This window comes from Oratosquilla oratoria, chromosome 5, assembly GCF_046742065.1.
Source record: "Oratosquilla oratoria isolate Oo_2021 chromosome 5, ASM4674206v1, whole genome shotgun sequence".
Classification (NCBI taxonomy): domain Eukaryota; kingdom Metazoa; phylum Arthropoda; class Malacostraca; order Stomatopoda; family Squillidae; genus Oratosquilla; species Oratosquilla oratoria.
In genome coordinates this window covers 86,740,964-86,758,372 of record NC_134781.1, presented here as the reverse complement: position 1 = coordinate 86,758,372, position 17,409 = coordinate 86,740,964, and the positions used below count along the sequence as shown (strand labels likewise).

At 38.9% G+C, this 17,409-nt stretch overlaps 1 protein-coding gene across 2 annotated transcripts in view; it reads left to right on the top strand.

Moving 5' to 3' along the window:
* The window catches only part of LOC143025637 (uncharacterized), an 801,885-nt gene that overhangs the window by 33,451 nt on the left and 751,025 nt on the right, over nt 1–17,409 (top strand). The gene's annotated exons all lie outside the window — the stretch shown is intronic.

Here is a 17,409-nt window from a genome sequence, read left to right as displayed (position 1 = left end):
CAGCAGTGGGGGAAAAGAATACTGTCACAGTGTTTCCCCTCATGACTTGGCCAGCTCTCTTGTAAGGGGGTTCAATCCTATACATATGTTTGTGTTTTAAAGTGAGCCCTGCCATGCATATGGATTGGCCTCTTCCATACGAGGCCCTGTATCCTAGTTGCATGAAATATTTTCACATCATTCAGAACAAAATATGTAAAGATTGCCATCGTAGCGAAGGATTAAGGACTATGGAAGAAAAACCCTCTCAATAAGCCACACCTGCTCTCGATTTTTCACTAATATCGCCAGACGATTTTAATCAGCTGCCAAAAAGTCTTAAATGGTCCAGATTCCATTTCCTTCCGTGTCTCCCACATCAAATGAATAAAATCGTCTGACGTCACCAGGATCAAGCATGTAAACGTTTTCAACATAGCGGAAGAGGTTAAGAAAAAGCAGCATATGCTTGCCAGTGCCTATGGTATTGTGAGCATGAATGAGGGGTGGGGGGGGGAAACAGCTTGTTTAGCCTCGTAGGAGAGCATAAGTTATATGGTATTGTTCTCCAGCTAAACAGACGTGTTTTTGCATGGACTCTCAGGATCTTCGCTGTCTTTTATGTTCCTTTGTATTCAATTTTTCTTGGGTGAAATATTGCAAGTGACTGAAAACACATGTAATGTATATGAATGTGGGTTTTGAATTCTCGAGACTGAATATACGGCCTTGTGTGTGTATGTACACACACACACACACACACACACACACACACACACATATATATATATATATATATATATATATATACAGTATATATATATGTGTGTGTACATAGAGAGGAGAGAGAGAGAGAGTGATTATGAGTAATATAGTTTTTTATCACTGGAGTTACATACGTTCTTGTGAAGGACGAACTTTATTTTCATCTTTATTTCTTGACTGTTTATTTCTCCTTTGTATTTTCTAAGAAGGAATATTTCAACCGCGGTAATTCCCTGTAAACGCGGATAAGGACTCCAAAGAAGTCCCAAGGCCGAGTCAGTTTCGCCCTGGACGTAAGTCCACTGTGCAGTACTGTTCCTGAACTGGTATATTTTAAGGGACGCAAGACCAGCCCCCTAAACACAGGACTCAAACAGCAGCTCCCTGTCGACTGTGTGTGCATGACTGTGTCCATGACCGAGTGCCAGAGGAACAACAAAGGGGCTTAGAGGCAGAGTGCGTTTACACAAGCAACAAAGCGGAGTCTTTTTTTCCTCCTCCCAGCGCGCCATGATTGCATGCAATCACTGTCCGGTGCTCTTGCCTCCTTCGCTGCTTTCAAACGGGGACCTAATCTGTAGATTTTGCTTTGGATACGAACAGGCGAGGTTCTGCGGTTTCTTAAGGGGGTTTCCGAGCTACAGTAAGACTTGACCTCTGTGACGTGGTAATGAACTTTATGTTTATTGTTCTGGTTTAGGACATGCGAGGGCTGCGGTCTGAAAGAGGTCTCGTGCGATCGGGACCCAATGAGGCAATGGTTCCTAAACTGTCTTATATGACGCCTTTTTTTTCTTCTTCCAGCATACACGCACGCCCCCTCTACCTTTTTTTTTTGTATATATATATATATATGAAGTTACATTTTTTATTTTATATTAGCTCTTAGATAACTTAATAGAAAATAGGTTGGGGTGACTAATATAATTACGCTTTGCACTATGTAACGGCATATACTTGTTCTTGGAATGGTTTCATTATTTTTATTAAACAATGAATTTTAAGCAGATGAATTCACGCCCCCTGTTATCCTCCTTATGCCTCCCTGGGGGGGGGGGGGACCACGACCCCCAGTTTGGGAACCACTGTCCTAAGGGAAGGCAGATCTTGTAGGATCTCGTAGGATCTTGAGAGTTTTGTTTGGCTGTTGTCAGACGCTTTCATTCGGCTTAAGTATAACTACTCTCGATTCCAGAGGATTAAGAAAACCTTCGATCAAGTATTTGAAGCCCCAAGGGGGGGAGGGGGTTAGGGGTTTAGGGATTTTATTCTGGCAACTGGCAAACGATTTTATTCAGCTGAGTCTAAGCTGGGGACGCTCAAAGGATAAGCTCGCCGCTGTGACGAGCGGGCTTGGTAATACTGGGACTTCAATTCTACAAAATCTTTTCAGTCCGAATGCATATTTCATAGCGTTTGTTGTTGTTGGTGGGAGACTTAGTTTGGCTGAAGGGAGGAGGAGGAGGAGGAGAACGGTGATGAAAAAAAAATCTCAAGTAATTCCTTCGTAGAGGTACCCAATATAAATGTGATGAGATAGATAAATTAGTGAATAGATATATGAATCAATCAGTCACTCAGTCACTCAGTCAATCAATGGGAGACTTAGTTTGGCTGAAGGGAGGAGGATGGTGTAGAAAAAAATAAAATCTCAAGTAATTCCTTCGTAGAGGTACCCAATATAAATGTGATGAGATAGATAAATTAGTGAATAGATATATGAGTCAATCAGTCAATCAGTGGGAGACTTAGTTTGGCTGAAGGGAGGAGGATGGTGTAGAAAAAATAAAATCTCAAGTAATTCCTTCATAGAGATATCTCAATATAAATGTGATGAGATAGATAAATTAATTAATAAATATATGAATCAGTCACTCAGTGAATCAGTCAATAAACAAAAACAAAAAATAGATGAATAAATAAGAGTAAATAGATAAATGAATAGATAACCAAATGAATTAATAAAATGAATGAATGAATGAATGAATGAATGAATAAGTAAAACGAATAAATAAAATGAATAAACAGATAGGTAACTGAATAACAAATCGAGCAATTCCTTCATGGTGGTTATATACATAAACAACCCATTTCGAGCAGGCAAAATGAAGTCCCGATTGATGGACCAATCCGCCAGTTTTAAATGGAGTAAAATTCCTTGTCAAAAATTTAAATAAATGAATAATAATTATATCAATGGTGATAATGATGATGATAATGATGATAAGGATGATGATATTGATGATAATAATAATGATGCTAATGATAATGATAACAATTATAATAACAGCGATAATAATGATAGCAATAAAAATGATAATCAAAATAAATTAATAATAATAATAATAATTACTACTACTACCACTGCTACTACTACTACTACTACTGCTACTACTACTACTACTACTACTACTACTATTTTTTTTTTTTTTTTAATACGACCTCCATCCTATTGGAACTGTGTTACTACTACTAGCTCTACCACTACTACTACTACTACTACTACTACTACTACCACCACCACCACCACCACCATCACCACCACCATCATCAAGATGAAGGACGCTATGTGGACGATACAAAGGGGTTTCCTTCAGTTGACGTGTGGCCACTGGATGGAAGAGGCTATGATAGCTTCGAGGATACGAACAGAAATACCAAAGTCCACATAAAATACTACAGTATTTCCAGAAAAGAAAAATGTGTTACAAAACAATGCACCGAACAACACCCAAACCAAAACCTTAATCTCCATCATCTTTTTGATTTTTTTTTATACTCTGGTCGGGCAAACGTTTGATAATTCAGTTCGACCAGTCACCTTTAACTACAGCAATCCCTCCCATATCCGAACTAATTGGGACACTGTTCGGATACGCGAGGTAAAATTGTGAAACTCGCTGCTCCTAGCCTCCACTCCATCATTACTAAATTTTCATTTCTGAATTAATGAATGTGGTATATATATATATACATATATGTATATATATATATATATGCATACATATATATGCATATATATATATACATATATGTATATATATATATATATGCATACATATATATGCATATATATATATATATATGCATACATATATATGCATACACATAAGTCATGTTCGTATAATGACTATTCACAACACAGTTCGGATATGGGAGGGATTATTGTGCTTCTTTCTATCTAGCACTAGGCGGTTCGATTCAGTTAACATCTTCGGTTTTGTCTAGTGGGAATGCAATCCTACAGCTGAGGAATCTAGGACTGCCTAGAGGTAAAAAAAAATCTAGAAAAAAAAATTCATCCCCATGACTAACTCAAAGGGCAAGTTCTGTGCTCCTAGATTTCGCTTAGCTAAGAGCTGACCACAGTACGGGAAACTATAACGATGTGGGAAAAAGTCTCCAATAACCAGCGCTTCTATCCTTGTGAACACTGTTACACAATAGACGTGGAATCTTAGAACTAGCATAGAAGATCAGCAGGTCAAAGAGATAGCGAAGTCTAATTGATCAGCTTTCATTCTTGAGTTTAGATAGTGCCCAGTGATAAAAATGCTGTGTTACTCTGGTCCATGAGGGTGTTACTAAAGTTCCTTAAAGTCCCAAGTGCATAGAATTTATGCACTTAGTGCTCTATTGGGGGGTAATAATGTGGATAAACACAAAAACTAGCGAGCTTGCGGAGTGTGGAAATAAGACTACTTGCCCAATAGTTGCCAGATGCCACCAGATTTTACTCGGCTAAAAAGGGGTGACATGTGAGATGATCTAGTCGATCTGCAGATATGGTTCTTCCTAATGGTAGTCGATTATGTTCATGAAAGGAATGAACGCTTATGGAAATCTGTTTCTATATAGATAATTCGCTTTTAATGTTATTATTTTTTTCATGTTGTTCTGATAAAAAGTGTGTATATAAAGTTGTATAATCAACGTGGAATTACCCCGTGGAGGGTATTGACTGCATGTTTTACGTAGTTGATATTTTATGGATTTTAATTACTTCTATACAAACCAAGTCCTTATTGCAATGTTCACACAGTGAAGAATAATGATGATCTTTAACTTCCACTGTCTCTTCGTTCTACCAGTTTTCTTAAATCCCTTCTTTACTATTTCTACAACGCTTGAGTGTAATATTACAAAGGATTACAAAGGCGGAGCATGCCGACAGGAGACCTTTTGGTCCATCTTTAGGTCGAATGCGAAAAGAAATTATAATAATGATAAATAGATAAATAAATAAATGAATAAATAAATAAATATTGTCCTTCAAGACAGAATTCCTGAATATTACTGACAAACTAGACATCCATCTGTGAGGATATTATTTCATATTACTATCTTTTATTCAATGACTGAGCGACTATATGCGTGGGTGTGTCTGTGGTTTCGTGGAATAACAAAAAACGACACTTAGAACGGATTGTATGAGTGTACCCAGCCGCCCTGCTGTGTTGCAAGGGGCAGACTGCAAAGGTCTTCATGCTTGCAACACGAGAATGTCACACTCGATGAGCCCTCTCTACGAGGACGACCTCGTGTCTCGTGTCATTATATAACCCTCCACTCACTCTCGACCCTCAAGTACGAGGAGACGTTTTCATAACCAACCATCACACGTATATTTACATGAAGTAATGTATGCGACCTCAGACAGACTGAATATGTATATGTATATGTATCATGGATGCATAACATACCCATGCAGACAGCCATTCTAACTTGATATGTAGCTAGACAGTGGGAAAATATACATCATTATTGAGAATTTGATGTGCTTACCTAAGCCGTAGTTTCTTTATGACAGTGATTTTTAATTAAATTGTATTAACGCAACAGCAGTGAAGATGCAACCGGGTATATATATGTATATATATATATATATATATATATATATATATATATATATATATATATTATATATTTATGTGTGCGTGTGTATGAATGTATATGTATGTATGTGTGTATGTATGTATGTATTTATGTAGGTATGTATATGTATCTATATACATATGTATGTATGTATGTATGTGGATATGTTAGTATGTATGTATGCATGCGTGTATGTGAAGACGAATGAAGTAAAAATCTTTGCGGAGGTCTAATTAGGAATAAACGGAAATCAAGAATTGTCTTCTTTCATCCACTTTCATATAATTGTATATCTCAGTAATATATGTACAGTATACGTATATGCACATGTATATGTATGTATATATATATATACATTATATATATATATATGTATGTGTGTGTGTGTGTATACATGTATGTATGCGCATATATGTACGTATATCTGCGCATATATACGCATATAGTATGTGCACACGTATATGTATATGTGCACATGTATGTATATTTTACTATGTATATGCATATGTGTGTATACATGTTTATGTCTGTGTATATGTATGCTGGTTACCACTTAAGGAAAAAGGAACCCGAAATTCCCGAGCGCTTTCGTATAATTCACGTTTTTACGGGAGATTACAGATAAAAGGAGTGGTACCACATTTTTATCTGTACTCTCCCTTTAAGATGTAAATCTTATGAAAACTCTTGGGAATTTTGTGACACTTTTTCCTTAAGTGATAACTAGCATATTATTGGATCACGTGTAATTCATCTCCATGTATATGTATTATGTAAGTGTATGTACATGTATTTATATATATATATTATATATATATATATATATATATATATACATGTGTATATATGTATGCGTGTGTGTTTGTGTATATGTTTATATATGCATATATATATATTTATATATATATATACATACATATTTATATATTTATATGTATATATATATATGTATATGTAAATTTTTATATGTATATAATGTATATGATCATGTCCATGTATATGTATATGCATATGTACAGTATATGTATATAGGTAACAAGAAATCAAAATAACAGAAAATGAGTGACGTTAAAATTTGGACAACAGCCAAAGACCAAATTAAATTAGGATGGAGAGATAAAGAGAAAAGTTTGCAGGAGTAACATAACATGACAACAACCATGGAACTGACAGTGGAGATTGAGAGGGGGTGGGTGGGCGCCTTTGTTCAGTAATAAACTCGAAAGTCTTTTGACTCCATCTGACTGTACACCTCATGTAGAGACACCTTGTCATCGAGACGTCCCATTATTCATGCATTCATTACGACAGATCATTATTCATGTACTCATTAGCACGTCTTAGGTCGTTGTTGACACGATGACTTAAGACCAACACTTGGGGACGTTTTCTCTCTCGAGTCTTCTTCAGGACGATGCTAAGACGTCAATTGAAGAGGAGACAGTGCCGGAAGTCCTCAAGACGCCATATTGATCCCCTCAGCCAGTCGACGTACATTATACATTCTGTTCTGGATGAAAAGAAAACATGATATGCAGCCGTCGTAGCTCAGAACGAGATCTATGACGTCAGAATCAAATTGATGACATTTAAGATTGGTGACGTCAGAATGATATAATTATGTGACCGTTTCAACAAAATCTGCGAAGTCAGAACGAGATCTGTATCGAAGTTATTGTGTGGTGATTTTACCAAGGCTGAGGTTATAATGCAATTTATCTTTGAAAATAATACAGCCACGAATTGGGGAGAGAATACACCAGAAGGAGCTTATTAGTGATCAAAGCAGTCACCTTTCCCCTGTGTGTTCAGATAGCCAGGACGAGTGACAATCACCAGTACCCGTTGAGGGTCGAACATGGGCCTACAAAGTTGACTAAGAAAGTCAAAACCTAAGGAATCAGAGCTGTCACATGTATGTAAAAGATGTCAGTTTTAGTTCCTTCATATAGCTATTTATTGTAAGTTGATCAACCGAAAACGTTTGGTTAAACCCTTTACTGGCGAGTAATCCCTAAAACGTCCAAATATTTCCAACTCCACGTCACTGGTTTCCTTGGCTGTTTCACATTTTCTGTTGAACCAGTCTTTTAACCCGAATTCTCTTTCCACCTTTCAGCACGTATTTGCCCACGTCCAAGTTGTGTATACCGTACTTCTAAAGGGTTTGTACTTTTTCTCTCTCTCTCGGTTTCGTTAGCACTTCTGAGTTCCTCCCAATTTGCTGCTTCAAAAATGGCCTCCAAATAGGGAAATTTGTCTTTCCAAATTTATGTTTACCTTGTCTGCATGATTCATGTCCCGGTGCTGTGCCTCTTTACGTCGACTGCAATTCATGAGCTATATGGTCGCTCTTTCCCTCGAGATATTTGCAACTCAAAGATTCAGTAATGTTAAGGTCCCTAGTTAGTTTCAGGTTCAGTCTTGATAAGGTGTCCTCTCCTAATTCTGTATATGTATATATATATATATATATATATATATATATATATATATATACATATATTATACACATATATATCCATGTGTGTATCTCTGTGCATGCTTATGAATATGTACATGTATATGCGTATGTGTATGCGCATATGCTTGAGTCTGTTTACATGTATGTGTATACATATTTGTATATGTACGAGTATGTGTATATGTATGCTTATTTGTATGAATATGTGTATGCGTATATGTCTGAGTACGTGTATGTGTACATGCATGAATATACGCACGTGTGTATTATACATGCATCTGTGAACACATTCATATTGCATGCATGTACGTCTTCATGTGCGTCCGTGTGCGTGCGTGCGCTGGAGCTTCCACGTCACCATCTATCATCGAAAGCAAACACGAGGACCAGCATCAGCCCCGCTAATGGCTGTTGTAATAACCCTGACCACACTTAGGTTCTGAAAACCTCACTGAGTATGATACCGTAACTTGAATTTATAAATTATGAAAGCCGAGTCAGGGGTCGCGCAGACCAGTCACGCCATCTGGGGAGGGAATTGGGGTGGGGGGTGGGGGTGGGGGGGAAGATGAACTCCTTTCGTAACTAATGTCATTCTTTGACCTTGTCTTTGTTGTTGTTGTTGTTGTTACTATTGTTATTATTATTATTATTATTATTATTATTATTATTATTTGCGTCGTTGTTGTTGTTGTTACTATTGTTATTATTATTATTACTATTATTATTATTAGTAGTAGTAGTATTATTATCATTATTCATTACTATTATTATTGTTATTATTATTATTGTTATTATTATTGTAATTATTATTATTATTATTACTATTTTTATTATTATCATTACTATTATTATTATTATTATTATTATTATTATCATTATTATTATTATTATTGCTGTTATTATTATTATTATTATTGTTATTATTTTTATTATTATTATGATTACTATTGTTATTAGTATTTTTGTTGCTATTGTTATTTTTATTATTATCATTATTGATGTTATTATTTTTATTATTATTATTATTATTATTATTATTATTATTATTACTATTATTATTATTATTATTATTATTATTATTATTATTATTATTATGCTGTTGTTATTATTATTATTATTATTGTTATTTTCTTACTATTATTATTATTATTAATATTATTATTATTATTGCTATTTTTATTATTATTGTTATTATTATTATTACTATTGTTGTTATTGCTATTGTTATTGTTGTTATTATTATTATTGTTATTGCTATTATTGCCATCATCATCACCACCACCACCACCACCACCACCACCACCACCACCACCACCACCACCATCAATGCCATCACTATCATCATCGTCACTACCACCACCATCATCATTGCTATCATCATCATCATCAACATCGATGGCGTCTTGCTATTTCATTCATCTTAGACAGGATCATAGTCACTCCTCCATACTACCGGGGGGGTGGGGGGTCTGCCAAGGATATGAATGTAAAAAGTGTGTCGGCAGCCAGAATATAATAGAAAAAGTTCTACACGACACGAAGGCGGTTCTGTATGTCTTTCTCGCGTATTTACGATGTCTCGTAAACCAGGCGAGGGCACAAGATTTGTCAAAGCTAAATAAACTCACTTGAGATTAACCAGAGGAATTCTATTAGATATACTTTCTTGATTGAAAATTTTATACTTTTTTTTTTTTTTTTTTGTCTTGTGCAGTCCAGGCGTATTCTCTAGATCTGAATAAAATCGTGTGCCGACATTTTGAGCAAAAGTCATGATGATGAACATTTCGAATTAACCGCAACAGCCTCTCGATTTCTTGCGACCGAACCGTTTCTTTGAACTGGATCGTCTCTGGCTAGCGGGAATATGTTTCCGCAATACTTGAAACTTTGTGTTTTACGTTTATTTTTCACGACAAATTTCTAGGGACATCTAGAATCGCCTCCACCAGGTATCATTACTGATCTCATCCCCACTGGGGGTGCAGCCCCGTACACAGGCATTCGGTCCCCGGAGCGAGTTTAGGTTTTTGAATTATGCATATTGTTACGAATCTCGCTCACCTATCTGACTTGCGATGGATTAAGTATGTGAAATGAGTTCCCAAGACCCCATGTCTTTGGGATAACTCAAATAGAAATTGTAAAGTTGTCAGACTCGTAACACATAGTAAGAATGAATGGGTGACTGAGTTCCCAAGACCCCATGTCTTTGGGAAAACTCCAATAGAAATTACAAGGTCGCCACTTGATTTTATTAAAATCAAGAAAATCAAGAAAAATGAAACGCACAGAATAACGTTTAACAATATTCATTTAAGTTAATAGGATTACATGAAGGATTACAATCACTAAACTTCAAGTGTGTAAATAAGTTTACATTCAAATGAGTAAATATATTTCAAAACAGAAGATTCCCGCTCGAAAACTTTTAACGGGGGTGAAAGAAGATTAATTAATTAATACTTTACCAACGAAAAACACTGTCTAAGTCACTACCACAAACATTTCACACCACTACTTGAAACACTAGATTGAAATAGCTGAGTTATTGTCTTAAGACTAATACAGGGGGAGTACAGAGGACTTACTTCAGCCGACGACCCCTTCGAGGTGACACCTTTACATCTTACCCTCTACCCTCAAACTGACTCTGACACGCCCAAGGCGCTCTGATTCTACTCTACAAAAATCCTCTGATTGGCCCATAGGAATTGCGTCTATGGTGGTTGAACCCCATTGGTCAATTAACTAAAAACGTTCTCCTTCGTTCTAGGCTGAGTGTTAGAACAAATACTCCATTGAGTAGGTTTTCCTTCCCACGCGTCCTCCCGTACTCGTCCTGTAATTTGACACCCCACGTTATCACGGGGCGCCGTTATCCAAAGTAATACTATTCCCATCTTACATATATGGGAATATATGTGACACCTCCCTCTTTAAGGTTAAAAAAAAAAATCTTGAAAAGATTTTTTTTGTTTTTTTGTTTACTTGAGGGAGAATATACTTACAATATCGACAGGCAATCGGCTACCACATTGTCTTCCCTCGTACATGACAAACGTCTAAATGATACTCCTTCAAAAACAAAATCCACCTGGTTAAGCGGAGGTTCTTATCTTTAAACTTGTTAAGGTACTTCAAGGGATGGTGGTTTGTGAAAACCGTTACCTGGGCACCAACATGGACATGCACAACAAAATACTTAATTGCTAAGATCATTGATGGCAAATCCTTTTCTTTAGCACTCTTAGTTTAAACACAACGGAATGATAAGTCTTAGTCCACTTAGAGCTTTGTTCCTTCCTCAATGATAGTCACTTATTGCTGGTTCACACGATACGGGGCTTGCTTGATGGGCGTCGCATCTTCCCGTCCACGTCATGCAGCGTCAGGTGGGTCCTCTCAGGGGCATCCCGAAAGCTCTCCTGGTATCGTCTCTGCAACTCCAGTAGGTCCATTCGCTGCTCAGCCGAAAGATGACCCAGCTGGCTCACCACCTGTGGCCACACCTCTGCATTCGCCTTCCACGTCATCTCAAAGGTGGGGAAGGTCGAGTCCTCGTCTTCCTCAGGCCCGATGGAGACGGCATGCACACTACCGCCAGACACACCCACATCACTCTTGTCCCTCTCCTGGTACGCTTTCCATACACCGAGATGACACAACTGCTGCTTCCGTCTCCTACCCGGAGTGACAACCACTTTGTTCAGTTCCCTCACTCGTTTTGTCACGTCGTACGGGTCGCTGAACCTCGCTCCTCGTTTAAATTCTCGCACTTTCGCCTTCACTCGCTCTTGAACACTCTGCCAACATGAAGTCAACCTTCTTCTCACTGCCTCCACCGACTTCATCACTCTTGGATCACCTTTATGTCCTGCAAAGGAATTATCATGCCCAAATCGCATAACTCCTTCCCTGTAGACCTTCGGCAACACTATTTGTCGCCTATCAGACCATCCTGCGTCATCAGTAGAGCCGGTACTATCCACCCACTTGCGGAATAGTACTAAAAACGTTCTCCTTCGTTCTAGGCTGAGTGTTAGAACAAATACTCCATTGAGTAAGTTTTCCTTCCCACGCGTCCTCCCGTACTCGTCCTGTAATTTGACACCCCACGTTATCACGGGGCGCCGTTATCCAAAGTTATACTATTCCCACCTTACATATATGGGAATATATGTGACAATATATACACTCCTGATTCTATTTTGTTACTCATTATGATTCGCATACTGAAATCGCAGTCACAAGGTGCTGAAATTAAGGCTTCATGACTCCTTGATTTGACTGTTGAATACATTAGATTGTAGAAACTGAAACGCTTGTCTCCTTTCAGGTAATGAACCAGAGGGCATAGCAATAGGATCGTCTTCTTGAAGGTAATGTTAATTTTATATTCTTAAACAAAATTTTGGTTCTCAAAGGCCGCCCACCATTAAAAAAAGAAAAGAAAAGAAAAAAAAAAAAGGATTTCCTCCTATCATAGGGTTCATAACAACTGCCGTAGTGTCATGTGGTCTTACATAAGAATAAAGGAGACTGCAAGAGACCATAAGGCCTACACTAGACAGTTCCATGTCCATCACCCCCTGCCATCCCCATCCTTAAAATTGTCGAACAGGTTCTTAAAACAACCGATAGTTTCAGCGCTCACTACATGGTTACTAAGTCTATTCCATTTATTAACCACCCTATTAGTAAACCAGTTCTTGCCTATTGCCTTCTTAAATCTAAATTTCTCCAGTTTAAATCCATTACTTCGAGTCCTGCCCTGTTGTCTTAATATGATGACCTTGTTTGCGTCACCCTTGCTAAAGTCTTTGATTCACTTGTATATTCGTTTAAGCACATAGCGCAAAGGTTTTGTTGGTTCATAGTCTGTATTATGAAGAGTCAAACCCATTTTGTCTTCCTCGGCATGAAGGAGTTACGCAACGTTAAATGTTTAAACATTGACCGTGAGGGGTTCTCCCCCTCGGCTGAATAAAATCATCTGGCGACAGCCAGAACACGCGTACCAGTCGTGATTAACAGAGAAAAATGTTGAAGATGGCTCCTGCTCTCTCTCTCTCTCTCTCTCTCTCTCTCTCTCTCTCTCTCTCTCTCTCTCTCTCTCTCTCGCTCTCTCGCTCTCTCGCTCTCTCTGTCTCTCTCTCTCCCTTTCTCTTCCTATCTCTTTCTCTCTTTTCGTTTTCTTTCTCTCTTTTTCGTTCTCTTTCTCTCTTTTTCGCTTCTCTCTCTCTTCATTTCTTTCTTTCCCTCTTTTCGTTCTGTCTCGCCCTCTCCCTATCTCTTCCTATCTTTCTCTCTTTTTCGTTCCCTTTCTCTCTTTTTCGTTTCTCTCTCTCTTTCTTCATTTCTCTCTTTCTTTCTCTCTCTTCGTTCTCTTATCCCTCCCTCCTTCCCTCCCTCCCTCTTTCTTTCTTTTTGTTTCTATTTCTCTCTCTCCCTCCCTTTCACTCCATTTCTCTCTTTCTCTCTCTTTCGTCCTCTCTCTCTCACGATCTCCCTCTCCCTCATCCCTGCTCCTTCTCCTCTTTCCCTCCACTTCCCCTTCCCCTTCCTCATCCCCTTCCCCTTCCCCTTCTTCCTCATCCCCTTCCCCTTCCCCTTCCCCTCTCCCCTTCCCCTTCTTCCCCTCTCCCCTTTCCTTTCAGCTTCCTCTTCCCCGCTTCCCCTAATCCTGTCGCCTCCATTGGAGATGATATCAAGAGCTTTATCTCCTTTCCGGATCTGTTTTTGTTTCTTTTGCTGAGGAGGTCATTGGAAGGTTAAAGCCACTGAAATAATACCTGGTGCTGCTACTTATTTATTCCTCCTCCTTCGTTGCGCAAGTCAACATCCAGCCCATCTTCCTCCACCTCTCTCTCTCTCTCTCTCTCTCTCTCTCTCTCTCTCTCTCTCTCTCTCTCTCTCTCTCTCTCTCTCACTCTCACTCTCTCGCTCTCACACTTACTCTCAGTTACTTTTATTCATAAACAGGTTATATTTTTGTATCTTTTTTCTTCTTTTTTCTCTCTCATTGTCACGCTCACTTTCACTCTCACTTCTCCTTTCACTCTCACTCGCACTCCTTGACATCTTCCTTCACAAAGACGTTGTATATTTTGTATCTCTTTTTATTATCTTTTTCTCCCTTCGTTTCTTCCTTCTCTTTTTTTTTCTCAAGGTCATTCTGCTCTCTTTCCGCATAGTCTTCCTCTTCCTTCCTCATCTCCTCCTCCTTCTCCTCCTCCTCCTCCCCTCTTCCTCCTCCTCCTCCTCCTCCTCCCCTCCTCCTCCCCCTCCTCCTCCTCCTCCTCCTCCTCCTCCTCCTCCTCCTCCCTCTCCTCCTCCCCCTCCTCCTCCCCCTCCTATTCCTCTTTTTTCTCCCCCTCCTGCCACTCTTTGTCTTCCTCATCTTCATCCTCATCCTGCTTTATCTTTTCCTCCTTTCCCTCTTCCTCTTTGTCTTCTTCCTTCCCCATTTTTCTTTTCCTCCTCCCTCTCTTCCTCCTCCTCCTGACATAACACCCCAATGCTCCCATAGATAAAGAAGCCGACGGCCTCATATGGGCATACCCCGGACTAACCATACCAACATACAGAATATAAAATAACAGATGGCGACAGCGTGGCTCTGTCTATTTGGATAGAAACGCAGGTGGATTGTCGGAAATTAATACTAAATCCTCCTCTTACCTTTTTTTCATCTTCCTCCTCCTCCTCCTCCTCTTCCTCTCTCTCCTCCTCCTCCTTCTTCCCCCTTCCCCCTTCTCATTCATCTCCTCTTACTTCTCATTTTTCATCGTCCTCCTTCTCTTTCATATCTTTTCCTCATCATTATCATCATCATCATCATCATCATTATCATCATCAATCTTCATCTTCCTCTTCATCTCCTCTTCTTCCTCATCCTCTTCTCCCTCTACTTCTTCTTTTTCCTCTTACTCCTGTTCTTCCTCTACTTCTTCCTCTTCTTCCTCTTCCTCTTCTTCTTCTCCCTCTACTTCTTCTTCTTCCTCTTACTCTTCTTCTTCCTCTACTTCTTCTTTTTCCTCTTCCTCTTCCTCGTATTCCTCTTCCTCCTCCACATCCTTCTTATACTCTTCCTCCTTGCTGATACCCTCCCACCCAGTATCTTGTTCATCCTCCTAGACTTCCTCCTCCTCGTCTTCCTCCTCCTGCTTCTCTCGTCTTTTCCATTTTTTTTTTCTCCTCACTGGCATTTCCGTCTCTCCTTGAGGGTGTCTGAGGATATCCTACACTCTGCATCGAGTAGTTTACATGTGTATTCAAATGGTAAACAAGAATACTTTTTTTTTATACTCTTATTGGGGCTTGGCTTCGAGGAGAGCGTCGTATGTAAACAAAGGCACGTGGGTCTGTTTACACAGGAAATGCCTTGGGAATGAGTTTTCTATCCTTCGTTTTGGTCACACTATGTTACGTTGATGTTCTCTTGGGGTCCAGAAGGGGTTTGGGTCCTGGTAGTGATGGGACCGGTTACTCAGTTGCCATGTAGTCTTTTTCTCTTGTTGGCAGACGGTGTTGTCAGAAATGGAAGATGTTACTAAGGTTATACGTTATGTGAATGGGATGTTATAGTGGCAGATGATATTGGCAGGTGCTGTCTCGGTACTGATGGCAACAGACACCAATGTTTTACATTAACATGTTCCTGGTCATGCTAGAAGTACCCTGAATCTTGTCACTGGTAATTTATGCAGTTGCTGTAGTGCAAACTCGTTCAGTTTGAGGATCACCTTCAACTGAATAGAATACTGTGGTATCAACACTGACATGTGTCATGAATTCTGACACTAAGTTGAAAGGATCGGGACGAGATCAAGGTGGAAGTATTTGTTGAGGTGCCAACTCCCTCGTTTTGAGCGCCATAGGAACATAAGAATGAAGGAGACTTCAAAAGACCATAAAGCCTACACTAGGCCTTCAGTCTGACTCTAGTGAAAACAAGCGCCAAGAATTTTTGAACCAGGTAAAGAGGATTTAAGAAGATGTCTCGCTCACAGTACCGGAAGCCTTTGTTAAGGCGCCAAACTTTAGCCTGGCACCAGAAGGAGCAAATACCGGATTTCTGGCACCAGGGAAAGATAACGCGCCCAGCTCTGCCTCTTCAGAGTCCCCAAGGAAAGAAGCACCGGTTATCGTCCATGAAAAAACCCTTCCAAAAAGGGCTATAGTAAACATTATTACCTGATCTGTACACATTAGAAAACATATATAAAATCTACTCAGAACAATATCCATTTATTGTTTATTTTATTCAATTCGTTATTAATGTTTTACTATTATATTAAAATTTGTTATACTTAATCATATATTTTATTGGTTGAGATATTTGCTTATCTTTTATATATTTCACACAGTTTTAGTTTACTTATTTTATTATTTATTATTCTTGTTTATATACAAGTATTCATTGCTTGTTTGTTTCCTTATAAGAACAGTTCAGCAGAAGTGTGGTAGAGTTATATTAACTGGCCCGTGAGGCAAATGTAGGAAAAATCACCACCGTAACATCATCAGCAGTAACGACAATCAAACATTATGTATCTTAATATTTGATTAAATGATTGTACACCAGGAATCACAACCAGGAAATGTTTCTCTCTCTCTCTCTCTCTCTCTCTCTCTCTCTCTCTCTCTCTCTCTCTCTCTCTCTCTCTCTCTCTCTCTCAATGTACCGTCGCAGCTCTTCTTGTGAAGGAGGCAGATAACGCGGTGTTGTTTTGTCTTGATGAAGAAGTTTGAGTCCGCTCGCAGGGAGATGCAGAAAGGAAAATTAGAACCATAAGCCGAGAGTTTTAACCACTGGATCACTACAAAGGTTTATAGGCGAAAGAAACAGAATACAGTGGCAATGAGAGAAAACACAAGAGAAAAACAAAGGCAATGTACAATGAAAAGGTCAACTTAATCAGTGAGCAAACAAGGGTTAAGAGAAAAAAAAACGTGTTCTGTCCTGGACCAGCATACTGTACTTATGATTTAAGGTTAAAAAAAAATAAAATAAAAGGGCCGTGCAAGAGCATTGGCCCTAATGAGAATTAATGGAGACGGACATAAACGCCCAAATTTATGTAGACGCTAATGTAAACAAAGGCAACACACCACGTCGCCCACCCATGGACACACAAGAGATGATTTCCAGAGGACAGATGTGTTCCAGATCACTGGAACCAGGTCTGGAAGCGTATGGAGAACACCCCTATCCCCCTTACACACACGTACGTACACACACACACACACATATACAACCACACACACACACACACACACACACACACACACACACACACACACACACACACACACAC